Source organism: Rhamphochromis longiceps, linkage group LG3 (assembly GCF_057381845.1).
Source record: "Rhamphochromis longiceps isolate RC_006_pf linkage group LG3, R_longiceps_female_GT1.1, whole genome shotgun sequence".
Classification (NCBI taxonomy): domain Eukaryota; kingdom Metazoa; phylum Chordata; class Actinopteri; order Cichliformes; family Cichlidae; genus Rhamphochromis; species Rhamphochromis longiceps.
The window spans coordinates 40,534,554-40,553,474 of NC_140559.1; the positions used below are offsets into that span (position 1 = coordinate 40,534,554).

Genomic DNA, 18,921 nt, shown 5'->3' on the forward strand with positions numbered 1-18,921 from the left:
GTGTTTCCATGGTTGACTGTACTGAGCACTAAAGTAATGAATGAAACATCACCAGACATTATATAACTGACAAAATCGTAATAAATAAATAAACTGAGGCTTTTTAAAGGTAAGTTTTCAGATGGCACAGTTATTGCTCATCACCAAATTTCTGTGTTTCTATTAGCTGTCAAACAGTCTGGAAACATGAAAAACACACTGTTAAAATTAAGTTTGTAAAATATGAAAGAATATCATTTTTCAGTGCAATCAACACAAAAACAATATTAATAAATTGTGAACAGTAAATGTAATGTTTGCAAACAGCAGCAGCGTATCTAACAGGTTAAACATAGACGGTTGTATGCCGTGTTGAAGCTGCCGGTTAAACAGGTTAAAGTGATACACTGTAATTGTCACCAGTAAGAAACATTTTCCTTCATCACTGCCATTCAAACAGTAAAGATGCTATTGTACTCACAGAATAAGCCCAGCAAACAGAGCAAAGAGTGCCCCATCCTCACGTCCATTATAAATGCAGAACAAAGAGAAACTGCACTTAATGTAGATAAGACCAGAGTTTTTATTCAGCTCCTCCCTCCATCATCTCTCTGTGCCTTCTTCCTCATTACACCAACCTGAAACAGCTCCTGCAGCTTTGACCGCAGCAGTCGTCTGACATGTTCACATTTCCTGTCCACTGCAAACATTTAAGCTAAACTAGATGCAACATACTGTGTGTGTGTGTGTGTGTGTGTGTGTGTGTGTGTGTGTGTGTGTGTGTGTGTGTGTGTGTGTGACACACTAAGGCCTTACCTCTGTTAAGGAAAACTCCACATAAGCATGGTAGAGCTAAAGGATTAGTATGTCTTTAGCTACAGACGATCACTGCAGAGGCACACAAAACATTCTCTGTATAATCAAAAGTGCAGGACATGTGTTGTATAATTGTTATAAAAAGGAGCTTTAAGTTTGGAAAACACACACACACACACACACACACACACAGCTGTTACAGGCAGCTCAGGCTTGTTTGGTGAGATAAGTTAGCTCTCAGCAGCAACATGTTACATTTCAAAGTGTAAAATAAACAAAATCAGGTTTTAGCTTTACATCACTCGTATGGAACACATGTGCGATTTTTAAAACTTCCTAACCTAAAAAAAGGGAAAAAATCAGGTAAATGATGAGATAAAGGCAGGTAGTGTGTTTTACTCTTTGGCCTCTTCCAAATTTAAACACCGGTGGTGACGCAACACTAATTCCTAATTGGAAGGCGGTGCTCCCTTGTGGTGTGAAACAAAAATCTGAAAATTAAGGTCATGATTTAATAAAATTACATTTGAAAGACTTACACAAAATTGAATCACATAACCACATAAATCACAATATAATTAACAATATAAAAGTCCATAAAAGAAGCAATATAAAACAATAAAAAACAATATAAAAATAATGATAGGACAATAAGAGAATTAAAACAATAACTAAGACTATTAAATCAGAACAAAAGGATCATAGTGTGTTAAAAGCCAGGGGATAAAAATATGTCTTTAGTAGCGTTTGTGCAGACCTAATATGTAGGGGAAGACTACCTGCCACAGAGAAGGCTCTAATGCCACAAGATTTGAGATTAGACTAATAAACTAATAAAATAGAGCCTTGAGGTACACCATAATTAAGAGGGGCTATTTTGAAGCTATGGCGCCCATATTAACTTAAAAAGACCTTCCTGTCAAGTAGGACCAAAACCACTGGAGGGCAGATCCTTTTAGGCCAGCATGTACGTTTACGTTATTGTATTTTGCACAACTCTATTGCTTGTGAAGCTCGCACACAAGAATTTCACTCACATGTACTGTACCAGTGTACCTGCACATGTGATGTGACAATAAAAGTGATTTGATTTGATTGAAATTCCAGCCCTGATAACAGGATGTCGTGGTCGACCGTGTCAAAGGCTGCTGACAGGTCCAACAATAAAAGGGCAGCAGGGCTGTCAGAGTCCAGAGTTCAGAGAATATCATTAAAAATCCTTAAAATTGCCATCTCTGCCTATGTCGTAATTTAAAACCAGGGAGCTTTGAGATTGGCCAATAACTGGACAGAACAGTTGGTTGTGTTTTTTAAGAAGAGGCTGAACTATAGCTTGTTTACAGCATGATTCGACGCAGCCTGTAGCAAGGGACGTATTAATTATTCTCAGGATAAAAGGCCCAACAGTATTAAAAGTGTTTTTAAGCAACCTTGGGGGAGACAATCAGAGGGGCAGTATGATGATCTTAGTTGACGAACTACCGCAGTCAAATCGTTAAGGGAGACAGGATAAAACTGCTCTAAGGCAGCTGAGCACATAGGAGAAAGACTGTCGACGAGACAAGAGCCCTAATAAATAGAACCTTGTCGTTAAAAAATGCTTGCTAAAAAAATGACTCTGGCATTATCACGTGGACTAAGAAAATGATTAAAGACCTTAATGTACCTGAGGCCTGTGACTGTTTACTGAAACTAAGTTTGAGACAAGCTGTGTCTTTGCAGGTTTTACAGCTTGTTGGTAAGCAGAAAGACGAGTCCTTAAAATCTGTAGAGAAATGTGTCTGTCCTTTTTCCATCTCTTTTCGGCGCATTTATAGTCACGTCTAAGGGTTCATTCAACCATGGCACTGATAATGGCTTAGCACACACAGTCCTGAACGGAGCAATAGACTTGAAAATATCAGTGCAGGAAGAATGAAGACTGTACGAAAGGTCCTCAACACCTTTACAACTGGAGTTCATTATTCCAGAATCCAGAAAGGCAGCATAAAAAGTTGGTGCTGTTAGAGCATTAAGTGCTTGTTTTTTGAGTGCTAGGGTGTACAGCTTATCTACTGAGAAGCGCAACATTAGAGTGAACAATTATCAGAGATGCGCAACCTTGATATTTCTGCAAAGCACCAAGTCCAGTGTGGGTCACATTAACAGAGTCAATGATATTTAAAAAGTCCTTGACCAAAAGTTTAGAGTCAAGGATTAAAAAAAAACGTCAAATTTAAGAACAATTCCACCCATAAAATCTGAAAACTGATTAAATCCTAACTGATAACTGTTAAAACTGATAAAATCCTAACTCAAACAGCTGGAGTTCAAAACTAGAAAAGGAATAGTGCTGTAATGTTTGATGGCAATGAAATCGAGTGTTGAACACGGTGGCTAAGCCTCCCCCCTTCCAGAGGAGCGAGGGAGGCTGAAGAATGAGCAATCAGGAGGAACCATTTCTAAAAAAGCTACAGAGACTCACAGGGTTGAAGCCATGTTTCTGTCAGAAACAGGAAGTCCAGTTGTTGTGACTTTAGGAAGTCGTTTAATACAAACGTCTTGTTTGTGGGAGCTACAGGGACAACAGGCAGGATCCATCTAAAGATGCACTCTGCTGGTCCTGTAGTTCAACAGGAAGCATGGAGAAGAGCCCTGACTCGGATAAGTGTACCAGCCCACTTTCCTTGTTTCCTTGGGCGATTCTTCCAGGAAGTGGTGTAGGAGTGTTGGCACAGATAGGCCAGAATAGGGGGCTCAAAAAGTGGTGGAGGAGGTCCATAATCATCTCCTGTCATTGTTTGACTAAAAACCAGATCATACGATGCTTTAACTTATAAAAGGTAGCTGGCGATTGTACACATGTAAACCAAGGGCATTTTGGGATAATGTAGAAAAAGATAAAGCTAGCGAAAGCCAACGCAAAGCTGGCAGAGTTGATGGATGCAATGTCAACAGAAATGTTGCCGTGCATACTGCTGGCGCCATCTTTTATGTAAGTAAGCAAGCATGCCATGAAATGCTGGAAGGGTACAAATACCTGGGTGTTCACTAGTGATGGGATTTCCGGTTCTTTTTAGAGAACCGGTCTTTCGGCTCCGAACCGGCTCTTCAGGTTGTTTTGTTGCGTTAATTAATGTATTATTAACAATAATATAAAATTATGCACAAAAGGAATTACTAATGTAAAAAAAAAGTGGTTTTATTTATATATGTTTATATATAAATATATACGGTGGCCCCCAGAGTCAAAACACATACAAACTCCAAAACACATTTCTAGCGTTAACTGAACTTCAAAACAGAGCTACCCTAGATCACTTAAATTACACAATTGAAAGCATATGTGTATTGTTTGTGTATTTATACACAAGCACTCATATATATTCAAATAATTTAAAAAAAAATGTTAATTTACCTGTTACTACCACACACCAAATCCAGTCGTTGGTACTTGCTGGCTTGTGTAGCCTCTAGGTAAAGAAAAAGCTCAACACTGTGCCTAGCATCCTGGAGCACTTCTGTTGTGTTTTGTACGTGTTTTGGAGTTTTTACGTGGTTCTGAGTCTTGATGTGTTTTGAAGTTTGTGCGTGCTGCTTTGTCTGTAGGGGCCACCGTAAATACACTTTTATTTATTCACTCCACATAAAATGTAATAAATAAATCATATAATACAAAAACCAACTAGTCACATTTCAACTTTTAACTATTTAAATTTTCAGCTTTTTCCTTTTAAACAAATTTAACAACACAAAACACTGCAAATCACAAAACAATTAAATATAAATTAAAATATGAAAACAAAAAGAACATGCATATTCTCTGTCATATGAACCTGCATGTATAAACTTTCTGAATCCTTTATCATCTACAACTGAAAATAGTTGTGGATGATTACTATACCTTTCTAATGTACGGAGCCCCGCAGGGGACATGGGAGAAAAAAAAATTAAGACGGACTTTTGCGAGATTTCGCAAAACTATCTCGGGATCTCGCAAAAGTTTTGCAAGATCTCGCAAAACAAACTCGGGATCTCGCAAAACTTTTGCGAGATTTCGCAAAAGTTTTAGCCGCAGACCTACTACAGCCGGGAGGAACACCGCTTTCCTGGCACATCGTGCCTCGACCTCCCGGTCGGCTTCGAAGAATGCGGCTAAGAATGCGAAGAATGCGGCTAAAAGTTTTGCGAGATCCCGAGTTTGTTTTGCGAGATCTCGCAAAAGTCCGTCTTAATTTTTTTTTCTCCCATGTCCCCTGCGGGGCTCCGTACTAATGCGACGTTGCTGTCCCTGGCTCTCTTTCTCTCTCTTTCCCTCCTGCTCTGTTCCTGTGCTACTTAGGACCCTACACCACCGGGCAGAACATGTTCCCTCTAAGCCTGAAGGAAAAAAGAAGGAACACACACATGTAAAGGACGCACTCAAAACGTGCGGCTATCCTAAATGGGCATTCTTAAAGTCAGCAAAGAGGCACAGAAAAGAAGACCAGACACCAGCGAGGGAGGATAAGAAGGACAGACGCAACAACATTGTCATCCCCTATGTAGCCGGTGTATCAGAAAAACTCAGGAGGGTTTTCTCCAAGCATGACATCCCGGTGCATTTCAGACCCAGCAACACGCTCAGACAAAAACTGGTTCACCCGAAAGACAAAACGCCAAAACACAGACTTAACAATGTGGTGTATGCTGTACAGTGCAGCGAGGAATGCCCAGACCTCTACATTGGAGAGACCAAACAGCCACTTCACAAGCGCATGGCACAACACAGAAGAGCCACCTCCACAGGACAAGACTCAGCAGTCCATCTGCATCTTAAGGATAAAGGACACTCTTTCGAGGATGCCAATGTTCACATTTTGGACAGAGAGGACAGATGGTTTGAAAGAGGAGTGAAAGAAGCCATCTATGTCCACTGTGAGCGACCATCTTTGAACAGAGGCGGTGGTTTACGACACCAACTCTCTGCCATCTATAATCCAGTTTTGAGATCCCTCCCCAGACGCCTTAACGCCCACTCACATCCTGGGCCATCTGATCTCAGGAATTCGCATGATAAGGTGGGGCCAGGTTTCACAATGAACTCACCCAAAACTCTGGCTGATTGGGACCCACACCCAATTTCACACCTTGGCTCAGGCGATTAGAGGATCATCAGGGGGTCCTTTTGTCCCTCTGTGGGGGGATACTCCCACTAGGTTTATATCTGGGACTCTCCACCATTTGACCTTAGAACTGAAGAAGCTTCTTGGATGAGAGGTGAAACGTCTTCAAGCAACTTAAAGAAGTCCAGACGCTTTTCTTTCCAAGCTCCTTAGACTACGATGACCTGGATGACTGAGAACCTTCACAGACATATGTGCTACTGAGTGTAACTACCGCCCCTCCCCCCTGTGCGTAAAGCACAAGGCTCACGTGCGGAGTGAAGCGGGAAAAAAAGAGCGAGAGAGAGGGTGAGAGAAAGAATCTTTGACGTTCACGTCAAAGATCCGGCTCTAAGAGCCATTTCATTCGCGACCGACACATCCCTAGTGTTCACCTCAATAACAAACTGGATAATAATACAATCTTACCAGCAGCTGTCAGACTCTATAACAGTTTAACATGGTTATCCTACTCATCACCTGGTTAACTGATATATCACATGTTTTTAATTGCACGTACTCACTTACAGCTTATTTGTTCAATGTATATTTCACCAGAAACATTCACACATTCACACTTGTGTACAAATCTCTGTACAATTTCTGTACATATGAATTTCATTTGCTTATATACATAGGACCACTTTGTGTCTTCCTTCTATAGTTTATATTCCTCTCGCTATAAGAGCTGTGTGACACCCAATTTTCTAATTTGTGGGCTAATAAAGGTTTATACTATTCTATTCTTTTCTATTCTATTTATTTGCCTTATTCTGGGATATTTATAATTGAATTATTTGCACATGTTAAAGCTATTTCTTATATTTTGTAACTTTGTAATATATTGTATTATTTAATTTAGTCAGTTACTGTTCTCACTGTCGTGGAGCAACTGTGACCACATAATTTCCTCAAGGATTACAAAAAATTTCCCTCATTTTCAGTACCTTCCTTGTATCTGACCATTTTCACAGGACTGCCTACAACTTTTTACTTTACTGACAGGTTACAAACCTGATTATACTTTAGAGTTATGTCTTATATGTTGTTAATATGGGAAGATGGACTGGCTTGTTTTGGAGTTTCAATAAGAAGAAAATCATATCAGCAAGATGAAAATATAGCGTATTTAATTTAATTTACACAATTATGAACATCTACATGGAAAGAACCCACTCAACCCTGACAAGGATAATTCTAAGAGAATGGATGGATGGATGGATGAACAGCTACAGCTTGTACATACAGAGACTTTTAAAGGCAGCTGCTTTTCAGCATGAGAAACAAGCTTCTCAGTTTCTCTTGATGCACACATACATTGTTTTCTCTTTAGTATGTGATCACCACGATGACTCCACTTTTACCTGTTTTCACACTGTGACAAGTATACTTAGATACCACAGTGTGAATTGCACTTCGGCCTTTGTATGCAAGGCACATTTTTGTCTGTGCTAGAATAGCAGTAATAATTATCACTGTTACATGTGTCTTAATTCCTCGTTAACTATCTGCTGTGAGCTGATAACATAAAACAAGACATCTGCTGAACAGAAGATCTCAGACTGAAACCACAGGCTGCATTTCCTCTTTTGTAGGTGACCTGAACTATCAATAGATGTGGTAGAGCAGGTGGTAACCACCACCAGTCTTCTGCACAAATTTAGACATTAAAGCCTGTTCTGAAGAAGAAAAACATATATAACAACATATTGTCATGTTTGTACTTTGATCTTTTATTACTTACTGCTTCTTCTTAAATTAAACACAATCATTGCAGGTCTGAATTTATTGGATTTTAGTGTTTTAAATGTTTTTAATTCATCAAGAAATAAGCATACAGTATTCTCGATTTCTCTCTGGATTAATACTTTTTTTATTTTGCAGGGGCCTCATTTGTGCAGTGGTGTGATTCCAGATTCTACAGTCTTGACACCAATATGTAGCAGCCAGCCCCTCCTTTGAGAGTGGGTGCTGGGTGGATCTCAGCAACAGCAAACAAGGCATCATCTCCACAGTCAGCCTGGCGTTTTGCAGGCTGAACAAAGTGTCTTCTCTATTACAGTTGGTCCCTGCATCTTGAAGGACTCTTAGGTGTCAGTCTTGTATCTTGCAGACAGATAGCCCCTCTGCTCTCAGGGGTTGGCCTTCGCATCTGGCAGGGCCCTGATCTAGTGTGTATGTAATGTCCTTAAGTATTGGACTGCACCATCTGTTCACGGGGAGAGTTACCCCATGCACATATACCAGAGTGGAGACATAGGCTCGATGTGATAGAGAACGTAAAAATACTTTGTGACCTTGGTTTTCGGGCGCCGGATTAGCTCACTGAGATGGCAACCATTTACTGCATTGCGTAGAGCGGATGGCCTGGGTTGAGTCCAACCCATGGTCTTTTGCCACATGTCTTCGCCTTTTTCTCTCCCCTGTCATTCTTCACTGCTCTGTACAATAAAGCTAAAAAAGGCCCACAAAAACCTTGGTTTTCTGAGTGAGAGATTATCTCTCCAGCTCCAAGGGCTTTTGGAGACATGTTCCTATCAAACTAAGCCGTGAGGTGTGACCTTGTAAACCAGAGTGTATTAAAGAATTTCAAAACCCTGCCTCATGTACGGGTGATTCCGTCCACATAGAATATGTAACATTCCATGTGTGGAGAGAGATTTTCTCGATTGGAGAAATAAGGTTATAAAGTAACCGTAGGAAAAAAGTCATCAGGCTGAAGAGAAATTTCAGCTCATCTTTGTTAAGACTGTTCAGCATTTGGCTGAATTTAGAGACAGTCTTTACAAGCAAAACCTAACTGAGCTTCAAGCTTCAGTTCCTCTTTGTCCTCAGTCACAGTGTCTGACACCAGTCTGCTTTGGATTACTTGTTCATTGTTTGCAGCTTTATTATAGTTTGTAGATTTTGTGAACTTGTTGTAGAAGCCCTGAAACAGAGGCCAGGTATAGTAACTTATTAGTAAACAATTCTAATGGTGTTATAACACATATTCCTTAAACCTGTTGCCATAGTAATTTTATAAACTGAATCCATACTGAGGAAATTTAAAAAGCCTTTCAATCAATCATTGCCGTAACCACAGCATTCACGCCAGAACTAAATATTAGAATTATTCACACAGTATTTTCCACCAATCATGTGTCTTTACTGAGAAGTGAGACTTTCTGTGAAACTATAACCAAGGTCCTCATTACACACAGTTAACATGAACTTCATTCAACTTCATATAAAATAATAATACAAACTTGATACAACCAAGCAATAGTTTTACATTGTGTTAACAGTCCTGTGTGAATGTGTGTGTGAATGGGTGGATGATTGTGTATAGTGTAAAGCGCTTTGGGGTCCTTAGGACCAAGTAAAGCGCTATACAAATACAGACAATATGAGAGCATGAGGGTGGGAATGGATGTTTGTATCTGTGTGTGCCTGTATGTCTGTGTCTATATGTCAGGTTGGGTATCAGACGCCACCTCTCTGGGGACATCTCAGGCCCTCCAAGGTTTGGAGGCCTATCTCCCCCCACCACCACTTCCCCTGCCAGTGGCGGACTCCCTCAGACATCGGTGCGTTGGTGGTTCTTTGTGTCTGGGGATGGGCGTCCAGGTACACGCCGGCTCACTCCTTGGCGGCCGCTTATTGGGGCCTGGAGCCTGGGGCTCGCTCGGGCCACTTCGGAGGTGGGGTGCCCCCGGCCTCTCGGCCTGAGGCTCGGTCACTCAGGCACAGCTGGCTGCCGGCGGAGCTCACGGGCGCGTCACTGCAACTCCCCCTGGCTTCTGCTCCGCGGCTGCTGGGTGAACCCTCATCTGGGACTCTCCTCAGCTCTTTCTGGGACAGTGGCGCGGCTGCCCCTCTGTTAGTCTTCCTTGGTCTCTTGTGTTCTGGGGGCCTCTGGATGTCTGGAGTTTTGATCTCCTCCATACCTGCTTCATGCCCTGGAGGACGGGGCTGTGGCCCCCCCACACCCTCTAGCAGATCATTACATGAAGGAACCTTTTAAAAAAACAAGCGCGTCCATGCTCACAGGTGTACACACGGGTGATCACACCCACAAACTACACCCCTTTTGGCTCCTACCTCAAAGCACACTGTGTTCTGTTGATCTTATGTGCTGCACAATAATGTTTAATATTTAGTATTTACTGTCATATTCCCATATATCATTGTGATGTTGTTTATTCTATTACTCTTGTTCTCTTCTGCTTGTTTTCTTTTTTCTTTCTCAACAGGTGATCCAGGTGATCGATATATGCATTTTTTTTTCTTTTTTTTCCTGCCCATTCTGTTGGTTTTTGTTTTTTGCCCTTCTCCCCCGTCCCTCTTCTCAGCTGTTTCTCTTTCCCTCTTTCTTTCTCCCCTTCTTTCCTCCAGTCAAGTCTGTCCCGTATTCAGCAAGTGAAAATAAAATAAACAATAAAAGGTGAATCAAATGGACCATTACGGCAAGGCTGGGATGGTCAATTTGGTAAAGTAAATCCGTTGGGCATCTTTCTTTGCCTTTAGACAATAATTAGACAATAAAACAAAAAAAACAAAACAAATACAGACCATTTACCATAAAGTTCTAATGGAATAATAATGATGGTCTTATTTAAATCTACATTGATTTTATTTATTGGTACAAGGAAAAAAAAGCCAGATTTTCAACTGATTTATGACACCAGTAAATATATTCCTGATTTCAAGTGTTATCGAATGCAGCATCGTGTTTAAGGACAATAAAGTGCTGAAGTTAGTCCCCACAATAAATCCTGTCAGGGTGGGGACCAGTGTTGGGTAAGTTACTTTAAATTAGTAACTTAGTTACATTACTAGTTACTTCTATCAAAAGTAACTCAGTTACTTCAAGTTACTCGTTACTTTCAGAGTAACTAGTTACTAGGGAAAGTAACTTTGGTTTTACTCAGAATTCTCTTATTAATGTGTTGCTTCCATAACTTTGCCAGTCTTCTAGCTTGCTTATTGCCAGAAGTGCACTGTGCCACCTACCAATAGAAAGGAAAAAAATAATGTGTACATTTCCACAAGAGAAATCCCACGCCTGGACCGTCGTTGACCGCCGCATGATTCTAGCCTTGTTTGTTGTAAGACTCAGATAATTATTTTTTTAAAAGCTAGACATTTTAAATGAGAATAAGATAGAAAAGTATTTCTTTGTGCCCACCTCTCCCTTTTAATGCCCTACATGGACCCCTGGCAACACTTTGCTAGATCCGCCCCTGCACAGTTACCAGCTGTCAGCTACTTAGAAAAGGATCCTGGTGTTATTTGTCTCTCAGAAACAGTTCATAACTTCCCTTCAACTCATTCATGTCACCTAAAAGGTAAACATGTTTCTCCATCACCTGTTCGGCTGTGATGATTCAGTAAGGACATCTCCTGGTTTCATATTCATGTTTCCCTCTCATCACATAACCAAACCATATCATGACCAGCAGGTTTACAGCTGTGGCTCCAACAAACATCAGCTGATACTAGAAATTAATATTAAATAAATTCTAACATCAGCTGATCAAGCTTAAACGTGCTGCTGTTGTTTAGCGCGACATCCGCTGGTTTCCTCTTTCTGGCGCAAAGTGGGCGATAAATAAACAAGAGAGAAAAGCCGATCAGCTGATCATTGATCAGTTTTGTGATTGAAGTAGAAACAGGAGAGGGAGGGGGAGAGGATGAGAGAAGAAGAGGCAGCTGTGCAGCGTAAACACAGAATAACTCCAGCTTTGTGTCTTTTTTGTTGCAGCTGAAGTCCGGGACAAACTGTTCCTTTTCACCTCAAAACGAAACGCGTAATATTTTCTCTGAATACGAGACGATTCCGTTTGTACAGGACGGTTGGCAACTCTAATAATTAACCTTATGAACAAAATAAAGTTCAACATCAGTAACATAGCACCCACCCAGCTGTATAGAAACTCCGTCATGCTAGCTAGCACGCAGTACGAAAAAGTCAGCACAACGAAAATAAACTCCACCTAAACTTGGTTTATATCTGACTCAGATAGACTGCAGGTCATAACTTCTTACCTGAAGTTCAGTTCACACTTGGACCGGCGGCCGCCTCGGGTCTCTTTTCCTTCTGCGTCCCCTTTCCTTCATCCACCTGCTGGCTTTCACCACTTGCTAATGTTATTGAATCTGTGGAAGCTCCGCGATAGCCACCACACGAAGTAACGAATAACGAGCCTATCTAAATCCCAGTAACGAGTAACGCGTTCCTGGTTTTGGCATAATAACTAGTTACCGTGCTCGTTACCACAATAATAACGTAGTTACTGTAACGCGTTACTTAATAACGCGTTAGTCCCAACACTGGTGGGGACACCTCCTCACTGAAATGTTCCATGTGAGCATGCAGTGTAGCTCAGTTTGCCACTGAGGTCCAAAATTGGCTTCAAAAACTAAGATAGCAATGACCAAAATTCTCATTTTTGGCAGACAATGTCAGTTGTCTGTAAAACAGCGCTATGTCTGCCATGCAGACAGAAATTAAAGTGAACATTTACATGTGCTCTTTTTATGGATTCCTTGTTAACTCTCTGCTATGTGTTGATAAAATGAAACAAGACATTTATAACAAGGGAAACTTCAGGCGGAAACCACAGGCTGCATTTCCTCTTTTCTTAGTGGCTCAGTCTATCATTAGATTAAAAAAAAATATCTGTGAGAGACAGAAAGTAAAGTAAGCAGGCATGCTACAAACTTTACCCGAGTCATTTCGACAGCCGTTAGCACATGATTCTACCTTATGGGGACCTGATATGTTTAATATGCTGCTGAGAATATAGCCCAGAAGAAGCGTATAGTATAGCTTTTATTTTGGAAAGAGCCATTTCTCTGTAATAAACTCTCTTTTCCAAAAAACAATATGATTTATTTCATTCTGAAAGTATTTGTGACATATTTGTAGAGTTGTACCTGAGCCTGACTCATGATTCACATAATTGTAGTCAGAGCTCCTGTCTCTGTCATCATTTATAATAATAATGGATTGGATTTATATAGCGCTTTTCAAGGCACCCAAAGCGCTTTACAATGCGCATTCACACACTGGTGGAGGCAAGCTACGGTTGTAGCCACAGCTGCCCTGGGGCAGACTGACAGAAGCGAGGCTGCCATATCACGCCATCGGCCCCTCTGGCCATCACCAGTAGGCGGTAGGTGAAGTGTCTTGCCCAAGGACACAACGACCAGAACAGAGAGCCCAGGGATCGAAGTTTGATATCCTTACATTGTCTGAAATCAGTCTTCTTATCAATACCTTTAAGCTCAAGAGTAGATGTGACATTTCTGTGTTCATCTTAAATAATAACATGAGGTCTGATCAGTCAGTTTATAATCATTATATCCAGGGGCGATTTTTTGATTATTTTTAATTTAAAGAGTTGTTTTAAATGTGAGAGTTCATATACAGAATACTTAAAAATAAAATTCTGTTTCAGACTGATGCTCAGAGGATGGACATCATAGTTCTCCCTCTCTGGACACCTGATCATTTCCAGTTGTGTGTAAGTCTTGTTTTTTGACACATACAAACTGCTAGAATTTCGCTATGTGTCTGAGATGTATTCAAGCTTTTATGACGCAGTTTCAAAAGTCTTTGATTGTGATCGCTTGCAATGACATTGTTTTCAGATTTGAAGTCATGGCTAACTGTCTTTTAGGTACTGAAGCCACCTAAAAGAGAAATCCTCTTTCTTGACCCATTATACACAAAGGCAGGATTTGGTGGCCAACACTTTTGAGGTCACATTTTTTAAGCATTTTTGGTTTGTTCTGGTAGTTTTCAGGAACCTGTTCAGTGTTCCAGGTTAAGTGCATCCCAGATCATGTTCTGCTGATCTTGAGTGTTCACACATACAGTACACTCACATGCTTTTTTTATAAACTATATCAGCATGATGCTTCAACATTTTATTCTATTTCTCATCTTCACATTCTGATCAAGTCAGTGATGCTGTCTTTAGATGAGTTTCAGACATAAATAGGGTCTTCAAATGTTCTAGTTTAACATAAAACACCATTAAATATTAGTTTATAAAATATGCCAACCTTAAATTAAAGCTGAAAATGCTTTATTTTGACCAACTGTGAGCATGTGATTGCACTTTTTCATTTTGTTATGCTGTTTTGTTGAGGTCGTGTTCCTAAGGCCTGTAGTTACAGTTGGTGCTATTAGCAATAAACATTTCACACCCATCATGATGATGTCTGTTAACTTGTGAATGTAACTGTCTTGAAAAAAAAAGGAATCTTGCAGTGAAGATCATTCCTGGGCAGTGGTCAGAAAAAAAGAGCTTTGACTTGAAGGTATGTGCTAGTTTAAGTGTATGGTGAATAATATGAATTACACTAGTCTTCTTTTAAGGGATTTTATTAACGAGCCTTTATTTTCAATGTAATACAGGGTTTTCTAAGCCAAGACTATGGAGTTGACTGTGGGATCTTCATGCTGATTGTAATTTTTCTCTTCTCTTCTTGAGATTCATACAGAAGCTAATTTAAGCTTCTAAAAAAATGACATTTTTATTTTTTCTTCCAAATAGTCTGCTCTGTACGTGGCACTGGATGCTTCATTTGACTATACTATAGTAAGTATTCTATTTACTTTCACAGCAATGGAGTCTTGAATCTTTTGAAAGTTGTTAAATATGTTTCATATTAATATTTTATAGTCAGACATGCCCTACTTGGTGGTTCTTGCTGTTGATGGAGAACTTTGATCTCAGGAGGTACTTATATTTTGACTTCTGTTCTATGTTGTGTCAAAGTTTACACACCTTAACAATATCAAAATTTTCTGTTAAGCTCTGGCAAGCTATTTGCACACGGGAGAGAGGAAGCCAAAGCTGTGCTTGAAGGACAACACGTGCCCATTTTCAGACTGAAAAAGCACAAGTTCCAGGAAGTCAGTCAGGTCTATTCACTTTAAACAGTAGTGTAATTACATGGTTAGTGACATTTGAATAACTGTTAAAAAACTGTTCTGCAACAGAGAAATAGCTGTCACGGACCTGGGTCGGGTCGACCCAGCATTTTGAGTTTCTTATTTTTTGGTTTATTTTTGCATTATGGATTAGTTCTTATTCTCTGGTGATACTGTTTTGATTATAATTATATTCTGATTCTTTAGTTATCTGATGATGATGTTGATGATGATGACGATGATGATTAATCCTGGTTTAGGTTTTGTTATCTTGCCCTCATGTTTGGTTTAGGTTGCCTGTGCTTAGTCTTCTCTGCCCGTATGTCCCTCTGTCTGTCCATGACGTCATTATGCCTGTTTACGAGTCTGTGTCTCTGTCTGGCGTGTGCTTCCTGTTTTATTTTGTAGGTCTGTGTCCTTTGTCAGTGCGTTCAGCTTTGTGCTCTCCCTGTCTCGTCAGTGTAATCAGCGTCAGCCGTGTCTCCCAGCTGTTTCCTCTTCGCTCCGTTCACCTCTTGTATTTAGTGTCTGTGTCTTCCCCTACTCGGTGTCGCGTTGTGAACGTCTGTTCACCCTCTGTGTGTTCTGTTTGCCAGCCAGCCTACCTGCCTAGTTATTCCGTTCTTCCAGTTTAGTTAGTGTTTTTCTGTTCTGCTTCTTACCAGCAATAAAGCTGTGTGTTTTGAGTTACTTCCGCCTCAGTGAGTCCTGCATTTTGGGTCCTCTCTTCCTGCCTGCCTACACATCGACATGACAATAGCTATGTTTTTATCCCCATTTGCCTGACACAGGAGCCAGCAGTTGCTGAAGATCTGCGTCCTGCTGTGCAGTGGGTTGTCCAAAATAAGGCACTTTTCCGTGGACACGTAACAATGCCAAAATATCTGTCCTTAAATCAAGGGGACCAGCAGAGGGTCTTAAGAGACATGTCAGAGGAAGAAGACACTGGAGCAAGGGACTTGTTCCTCTTTGTTTTTCAGTTTGCAGAGGACATGGAGCTCTTTTTGAAAGCATGTGCTGATGAGCAGGGACTAAGGGTCAGTGCTATGTCTGACATGTAATGGACAAATGAAGGCACTGGCTGTGTTTGTTTGTTTGTTTGTTTAATATGTCGTTGTTGTTGTTTTTTGTTTTGTTTTTGCATAGTACAAAATTCCAATTAAACTTATTTCAAAATGTTTTTCAGTTGATTCTATGTCCATACGTATAATAAAGGATTACAGTGTAACAGCATTAAATGTAAATGTAACAGCATTTTTTTTATACTTGTAATTTCAAACTAAAAAGCTTATTGTTGATATTAACAGTAAAGAATTGTAATCAATAATATTTTTATACATTTTAAACATTAACACTCTGGGCTCTATCCTGGCCATTTGTGGCCACTTCACTTATTCTCTTTTTTTTGACTACTGCACTGCAGTGGACCAAAAGAATGACACGGGTTTGATCTTAAGGATCTAATAGTTGTGTGTGTTGTGCATGACATTGCCACACAAATATGTATTTGCAAGATCGAGTAGAATAAATTATGACACATCAAATATTACATAGGCTGCAGTGAATTTCTGTTGATACAGACTATTGAGCTTTGAGTTTCCCAAAATATATATTGTTAAAAAATTCAAAGCTGCAGCACATACAGCAACAAACACTGTTACTAAATGTGTCCTGGAGTTTATGCAGGTGCAGAAAGTGTTGCTGCTGTAAGTAAGCCTAACAGCTTCCAGATCACTTATTTTTCTGGAAAGATGGTAGGATAGGAAGGGCATCACTGTTCATTTCTACAATCTCCCAGATCTTGGAATACAATGCCTTTGTACCATGAAACCACTTCACAGTACTAGGAGTCCACTAAAACCTATAAAGAGAGTGATCCTGGAAGAAATGGGGCACACACTAGTGACCTTAACAATTGCAAGACAACCTTTTCCCCGATGCTCAGATTGGGAAAAAAAGGAAGTTTCATGAAAACATTAGGACTTTATCACCGTTGTATCTGAAAAGTTAATGGTAATATATAACCTAACTGGCTATAAAGAGTAAAAAATTTAGATACAATTTTGATTTTGATGAAAAGGACTGGTGCTATTTTAAAGAGTCACTTCAGTAAAAGTAGATAAATGTTTTAAGAAATATACATTTTATAGCATTTTGTGAACATACACAAAAAGTGGCCATTTTTGGCAACAAACAAGCTGAGAGAGAGTTTTATATTTTTTGCTCTCCTTGAACAAAAATAACAGTGCATAATAATCAATGTTGATGTTAATCAATTAGATGTCCCAGACTACTATTAATAATACAGCAGTCCCTTGTTTATCGCTGGTGTTACGTTCTAAAAATAACCCGCAGTAGGTGAAATCCATGAAGTAGCCAACTTTATTTTTTACAATTATTATAGATGTTAAGACTGTAAAACCCCTCACTACATGCTTTATACACTTTTCTCAGACAGGCATGAACATTTTCACACTTTTCTCTTTTGTTCAAACACTCTTAGAGTTCAAACCTTCGTAGAAACATAAGTCCAGTATTATGGAATGAAACCAAAAGGTGCATTTGAGGGTGCAAAACGTTTCGTCGGCATTGTTGTGTTTGTTTGAGAGAAAACTTACAAACATACAATACAGCACTTCAGAGTTACACTGCTGGCGATCGAAGATTTATGTAAATTCGACAAGCTAAACGCATTCTGTACTGTACAGCAGCAGTCCCCAACCTTTTTTGCACCACGGACCGCTTTAATGTCAGACAATATTTTCAGGGAACGACCTTTAAGGTGTCGCGGATAAATACAACAAAATAATAAAAAAGAAACTGTGGTATTTTGTAAATATAATAATAAACGTGACTTGAGCTGTGCGCCAACAACAATGACAGTGACATCCTCCTCTCTACTTCTTAATGCTCTCTGGTCGCTATGGTAACGCGTAAATAGTTCTTTCAAAATAAGACACACAACTACAACCATACATTTCACACCGGAGCCTCAACTCTCGCGGAACGGTACCAAAGGACTCACGGACAGGTACCGGTCTGTGGGCCTATTAGGGACCGCTCATGTACAGGAGACACTGGACTAGATGGTCTACAGCAATCAGAAAGCACAACACGATGTGCTGGAAAAAAAAAATCAGCGAAACAGCGAGTGTCGCGGAAGGTGCGCCGCGTTATAGCGAGGGACCACTGTACACTTTTGGCCACAAACAATTTAGGGGATGGTGAATTTTTTTTGAACAAACCCAGAGTGTTAAAAAAAAAACACTTAAAACCATTTTTATTTCTCAGCAGCATCAATAGTAACAAAAACGCAATTTAGTTTTCGCTGTCAAAGTCGATTTAACTGAAGTTACGTGTTTCCGGTTAATGTGGAGGTCACGTGTTTCCGGCTACTGTGGAGGTCACGTGTTTCCGGTTAGTGTGGAGGTCACGTGTATCCGGTTACTGTGGAGCTCCACAGTGGCTGCAGCCAGGTGCTCTTGGAGTGAGTGAATACTTTGGCTATAAATTAGGTAGTGAGTACACAGAAAGTAGGGTTGCCAACTCCCTGAAAAATAAATAAGGGACACCTCGTGGCCAGGGCTGGGCAACCCAGTTCACCCTTCCCAGTGTGATGAATTTTGTAGCTCTTTTTTTTGTGTGTGAAATTATTTTTTAACCATTTGACTTGAATTTGATTTAAGCAGATGCATATTCTTTGTGATATGACCATATGGGAAACAAATGATCATTTAGCCATTTATTTTTAGCTCAAAATGACAACATTAACACAGTAAAACAGGTCTCTTTCTTAAACAGAAGCCTGTCATGCTTAAATTTTGAGAATATAAGTAAATCTTTCTTTAAAAGAACTCTGTCCTGCTTAACTTAAAATTATATAAATTAATAGAAAACAATAGAACGAAAAATATTCTTGTAACAGTGCACATATAGTGCATTTAGTACAATTGGCTTCAGTTGAGGTATTATTTCAGCTTTTCTAAAGCTAATCAGCTGCTCCTGTTTGTAAACCCGCTTGTTCCCATGATTACGCATCATAACTCATCATCATTATTAAAATATGTATTACTT

General features: G+C 39.9%; 1 protein-coding gene and 1 pseudogene across 2 annotated transcripts in view; one reads left to right on the forward strand and one right to left on the reverse strand.

Annotated features, from left to right (window-relative positions):
- LOC146674660 (titin-like) overlaps positions 1–18,921 on the reverse strand; it is a 414,653-nt gene that overhangs the window by 230,419 nt on the left and 165,313 nt on the right. The window lies entirely within an intron of this gene.
- On the forward strand, positions 14,371–16,072 carry LOC146674665 (structural maintenance of chromosomes protein 5-like; annotated as a pseudogene). The gene is made up of 5 exons (XR_014909539.1): positions 14,371–14,379; positions 14,468–14,512; positions 14,597–14,653; positions 14,730–14,838; positions 15,639–16,072. The product of XR_014909539.1 is annotated as a structural maintenance of chromosomes protein 5-like (transcript).